The sequence below is a fragment of the Pinus tabuliformis genome, chromosome 8 (genome assembly GCF_031772625.1).
Source record: "Pinus tabuliformis cultivar Carrire ecotype Pingquan chromosome 8, CPIR1, whole genome shotgun sequence".
In the NCBI taxonomy this organism is placed as follows: Eukaryota; Viridiplantae; Streptophyta; class Pinopsida; order Pinales; family Pinaceae; genus Pinus; species Pinus tabuliformis.
In genome coordinates this window covers 1,406,706,518-1,406,712,856 of record NC_142294.1, presented here as the reverse complement: position 1 = coordinate 1,406,712,856, position 6,339 = coordinate 1,406,706,518, and the positions used below count along the sequence as shown (strand labels likewise).

Below are 6,339 nucleotides of genomic sequence, written 5' to 3'. Positions count from 1 at the left end.
GGAAGAGTAAATAATTTGGTATTGGTTATGATGGGGTATATAAAAATGGTTGTGTGTCATAGACTCATAAATGGACATTTGATGAAGGAGAAGTTGTTTACCAATATAAGGAGTTGTTAACACTTGTGTTTTGAATGAGCTATTAGCTTCTAATGATGTTCTTTACTAGAAAAATATTGGACTAGGCGCTTTGTAATTTAGTTTAGTGAGATTTTTAAATCATATGTCAATGAAGAGATGTCTAATTTAGAAAAATATTGATATAATTTGTATATTCAATAGAATTTTTCAATGCATTAAATGAACCATATAAAACAAAGACTTACTAGATTAATAACTAAAATTATTAAATACTTATATATTCCATTACATAATTATTCCTTTATATAAACATTGATAATTTGATTGCGATTCTATACTCAAAATATATATATTAATAACTAAAATTATTGCATTTTAAAATCATCTTCAAAAACTTGAAGAAGCATATGTTATAATAAATTTGAAAATATTAAATATTTCAATAAATAAAAAATTACTTATTAAAACTAATTAAATTTAATTTTCATTATATAATATGTTTAATTACATAATAATAAAATATCTTTACATAAATATCATACTTAATGATTTAGGAGGTTACTGAATTATAACTAAATATGTGATTAAGCTTTTCTTTCAAATTATGATAATATTATGTATTCATCGTTAGACAAAGTCTTCAGTGTTTATGTATTATGTATGTACATTTACAACCATATAGAGAACCATCAACGCAACATATTTTTTTTTAACATGGATTAATGGGAAACTTTCTTCTTCACTAACTTGGCAAACATAGTCCCATGGTTTTCTTGACTGATAATTGTTGCGATAGTGGTAAATTTTTTCACTCTGCAGCTACAATCACAGTTTTGTTCAACCATTGTCTTTATGAATTTTCATGTAATTTGAATGGATTGAAAATCCTGAAAGAAAAAATTACTAAATCGATCAGAAATTGTGAATCGTATTTTGCTAAATTCAGGCAGAAATGACATGAAAAAAAGAGCTTGTTTAGTTAAATTATCAAGCGCCAGTAAAACGAAGTGCACATAGGGAAACCCCGATTTGTTTTGTTTGGTAGGTTTCCTACATGTAAGTCTGTAGTTCTTTCTGTACGTAATTCATTTCAGTATTTTATAAAAAAGGGATCAGAGAGATAAGTGTAATTTATTTATTTATTTGTAAATTTAAGGATACCAGCCAAGTTAACGTTATTTTATAAAATTTATAAAATGTTTAAAAATCTACAACTCACATATAAAAATAACTTAATTTAAAAAAAAGCGAAATATTTCAAAAGAAAATAATCTAAATAAAAGAAAATTAGACGTTTATATATTCTAATCAGCAACTTACAGCCAAAGGACTAGACAATTGTATATGCTCTAATGAGCAACTTACTGTCAATTTTGGTGCCTATGAGGGAGAAATTATCTTATAATTATCAAAGTTATAAGATTCGACCAACATATATGGAAAGAACATGAGTGAATATGAATATGAATATCGAATAAATTTATGCGCGATTACATCTAAAGCCTGAAATACATGTGTTGTGATTACATCCAAAGACTGAAATATATGTATAGTGAATTGCAGTTGTCTTGATAATTAGTTAAAAGCGGCTATAGGAGGAGAAACTGGAAATCCAAGCTGAAGAATAATGGTGAATGGCGGGCCCAAAAGTTCAGTACGGTCTCGCTCCAACATAGTTACCAGGAGGGTAGTAATTGCATATGATAAAGGTGTCACCGCTGTTGCATCTGATGATGGCACATCCAACCTTAGTTGTTGTTCTCCAAACAACCTGAGTATAGTGGGTGCAGTCTTCACCAGTGCTGCAACTATTATTTGCATAGTTATACCATTCACTCTCATTCATCCATGCATCAACAGCCTGCCAAGGGCTCCAACCTCTGCCGCTTCCCCAGAATATGTTCTCTCCGAATGGGCCCTCCGAATGCTGTAGGAGGCAGTCGGCCCTTCTTTTGTTTGCGTAAGTACGCGCATATGTTGTAAGCTTAGCATCCCATTTCAGTGGAGGGACTCCCACTTGATTTCTCGCCTCGTTCTGCGGAACCAGAAATCCTTGGATGGTTTCATTGTTGCTAGACGTAGCTGCAGCAACTATTTTCAGATTGCAGATTACAGTGCTTAAGACAGCGACTACTACAAGTAAAGCCAATCGCCTGCTCATGTTTACAACAACAATAAAAACCTTTAACAAAGTAAAAGCTATTTCTGTATAGACTAGCGATTATTGTTAACTGCGCAGTGCAAATTCTTGGCTGACTCGCTAAAAGATGTTAAGATATGTAAACAAATAACTCGTTTATGAAGAGAAAGAGCGAGGCAAGGCATACTTATAGTATGAGGTGAGGAGTCAAACAATGACAGCGGGCACCGATAGTGTAATTTGTAAGGAAGATACATGGGATAACACCTCGCTGACATCCTTCAAATCGTAAATTCTAAGTTCAAATATTTAAAAAACAAATTAAAGATACATGAATATGAACGGCCGTAATATTTCATTTTTAATTTCCAATGGTGGCGCTGAGAAATCTAAACCTATGTAACGGGTGTAACATTTCATTTTTAGTTTTAAATGGCTGTGCTGACAAATATAAACCTATTTATTATTTTGCAGACATAAACGCGTACCTGCCCGAGCAGACTACGAGCACAAGTTATCTGTGTGAGTGAGACAGATGCGTACGTCAACGTTTGATTTTATTGGAGAAAAATCGTGAATCGTAACATCACCTTGATATTGGATAGACATTGACTGCCTTGATGGCATTGACATCACCCATCTTTTTTCTGCTGGTCTTTGTGACAAATTAATATTACTACATGGAGTAGAAGATAGACCATTACTTCGTGATGTTATTGGATAGACATTGACTGCCTTGATGGCATTGACATCACCCATTTTTTTCTGCTGGTCTAAGTGACAAATTAATATTACTACATGGAGTAGAAGATAGACCATTACTTCGTGCAAATTCCAAGCAGAGCAGCCATGGCGTTTTGTGGGTGAAGCCACCCAGAACTGATAGTGTCAATAGATAGATAGATATTTGATGGAGCAGCCTATGTCCGAGCTCTGCGCATTAATGGTGTCTAGAGCCAACAAATCAAGCACCTTACGCCTTCCACATGGAGTGAAGACTCTGGGTTGGGGGGACGGTTAGGATGATTTGAGACAATCTAAGTGTTAGCATGCATCTCCCCAAGCCCTAAACCCCCTTTACTCCATTTTTGTTAAATTGTAATTTTGAACAGCGCGACGACTTTTGGAAAACCGCCCGGTCTCCCCGCACCACCATTCGCAGAAGGCGGTATCCGTAGCTGAGGACCCGACACAATCAAATGGCGCCACGCGTACCTTGTACAAACACCAAAACCGCTTTCCCCGGACGCTAAAGGTCGTTTTGTTTGCGTGACCTTGGCGAGCGAATTGCGTTGGATCGGGTCAGGAGGCTCGGATCTGCGCGAAGCTGCGCGGAGGTTAACAACCGGGCGCGATGAATGGGGTGGCGACACGTGGCACCGAAGTGACGTCAGCGGACCCCCGCCCACGTCAAAATGAAATTTTTTTTTTTCGTTTTGTGGTTGACCGCCGTGGAGGAAACGTCGTGGTTTTTAATGCTTTTACGTGATTTAGGTGAGGGCTTTAATAAGGTGATGGGCATACGTCCCATATGTTTAATATAGTTATGGGGACGTTTTATTATAAGTTTTTTTTTTATGTAATGGTGTGGTGGCTGCGCAGAGTTGATATAGCGTTTTTTTTGGGTGCACAACAGTGCGAAATATCCAAAGAAAAACATGGATGTAATGTTTTCCTCTTTTCATTGAAGAACAAAGGACTCTTTATGTAATCTCCACAGCAGTGGAAAATCTATGAGAGCAACAGAGTTTTTTTTTATTCCCTCTTTGCACAGAGGAAGAAATATGTAACAGAATGTTTGTTTTTTAATTAATAGAAATGCTTTGTGACTGTGTAATGGTGTCATCTGAGTCATTTTGGTTTTAAGAGGTTCCGTGTCAAAAGATCTTGGACAGAGTAAACAGAGTATTGTCTCTGTGGGGAATTTTTATTTTGGTTTTTGGTATTTTCCCATAAAAAATAACCAACAGTGGTATCAGAGCAGGCTTAGGCTCTTTAAAGAAGTTAAAGAAGCTGAAGGGAGAAGGTTGTTGCTGCAGCAAAACTTCTCAGGCAGACAGAAGACTCAGACAGCGAAGGATTCAGGTATTCCTCAAAAGCATTTCTTTTGTTATTGCTGAAGACAGTTAGTTGTTTTAAAAAAAACACAGTCAAGGATTTAAAGCCATAGTTCAGAATGCAAGGAATGGCAAGCACAAGCATGGGTATGTTCAACACCCAGCTCCCACAGTTTAATGGGAAAAACTATGATTATTGGGCAATAACTATGAAAGCCCTGTTTGCCTCTCAAGATTTATGGGAAATAGTTGAAGATGGTTTTGAAGAACCAGTAGATGAAAATGAGTTTAATAGATTAACTCCAGGAGAGAAGGATCTGCTGAAGAGCAATAGGAAGAAGGATTCAAAAGCCCGTGTGTTGTTGTATCTAGCAGTAGACCAGAGTGTGTTTCTAAGGTTAGCAGCAGCTAAGACATCAAATGAAGCATGGGAAACCCTTAAGACAGCCTATCAAGGCATGGAGAGAGTGAAGACAGCAAAACTACAATTGCTGAGAAAGGATTTTGAGAATCTGTGCATGAAGGAGTCAGATAACATTGACTCATTCTTCACTCATGTGATTGGTGTAATCACACAAATGAGAACTCATGGAGAAACAATTGAAGATAGAAGGATTGTGGAGAAAATATTGAGGGTCTTACCCTCAAGGTTCGATGCCATAGTCACCACCATTGAAGAGACAAAGGATCTCTCAAACTATTCAGTTGATGAGCTACATGCATCACTGATAACACATGAGCAGAGGTTGAGTAGGAATGAAAACTCATCTCTTGAGCAAGCCTTCAAGACCCAGATGTCCTTTGGAAGAGGAAGAGGTCAAGGAAGAGGAAACCGAAGAGGAAGAGGCAGAAGCCAGAACAGAGGAGGTAGGAACAGCCCATCAAATGTACAAGGAAGAGGCAGCAATCAAAATCAGAACCAAGGTCAAGGCAGCAGCCAACAAAGAGAACAGTATCATGCTCAAGGACAAATGTATGATAAATCTAATGTTCAATGCTATTATTGCAAAAAGTATGGACATTATGCTAGTGATTGTAGAAAGAAACAGCATGATATGAACCGCAGACAAAATGCAAATGTTACAAGAGAAAACAACAGTCAAGAAAATGTCCTGTTAGCTTGTAACATGGCTGAAACACATAGTGAGGACATATGGTTTTTAGACTCAGGTTGCAACAACCATATGACAGGGAATATAGCCCTCTTTTCAGCCTTAAATCAGAATTTGAAATCAGAGGTCACACTAGGAACTGATAGTAAAGTGTCTGTTATGGGAAAAGGGGAGGTAAAAATATTTACAAAGCAAGGAGAAAGGAAAACCATAGTAGATGTCTACTATGTCCCCGGAATGAGATGTAACCTATTGAGTGTTGGACAGCTTGTCCAAAAGGGTTACAATGTTTACTTTGTAAATGATGTGTGCACCATCATGGATATACCACCCAGCAAAAGATGCATTGCTGAAGTGAAGATGACAAGGAACAGGATGTTCCCTCTCCGGATCCGGGCAGAGTTGAAGAACAAGAAGGAAATGGCAGCAGTCACCCAAGAGGCCTTCCAAAGCGTGCCAAAGGATGAAAATTGGTTATGGCACTTGAGATTCGGGCATTTACATTTTGGAGGTCTAAATCTATTAAGCAGAAAAGGAATGGTAAAGGGATTACCATTGATAGAGAAGCCGGACAGCCTTTGTGAAGGTTGTATATTGGGCAAACAACATAGAGAGAGTTTTCCATCAGGGAAAAGCATAAGGGCAAAGGCACCCTTAGAGATTATCCACTCAGATTTATGTGGACCAATGCAAGCTCCATCATTAGCAGGCAGCCTATATTTCTTAACATTCATTGATGACTTTACAAGAAAAACTTGGGCATATTTCCTTAAAAACAAAAGTGAAGTGTTTGAGAAATTCCAAAATTTCAAAGCACTTGTGGAGAACCAAAGCGGGCTGCACATAAAAGTATTGAGAACTGATAGAGGAGGTGAGTATATCTCAAATGAATTCCTAAAGTTTTGTAGAGAAAATGGAATACATAAACAGTTCACAACTCGGTACACCC

The 6,339-nt window shown here is 37.2% G+C and overlaps 1 pseudogene; it reads right to left on the bottom strand.

Annotated features, from left to right (window-relative positions):
• Positions 1-1,732: 1,732 nt before the first annotated feature.
• On the bottom strand, positions 1,733-2,242 carry LOC149240826 (pathogenesis-related protein PR-1 pseudogene; annotated as a pseudogene).
• Between the last annotated feature and the right edge of the window lie 4,097 nt (positions 2,243-6,339).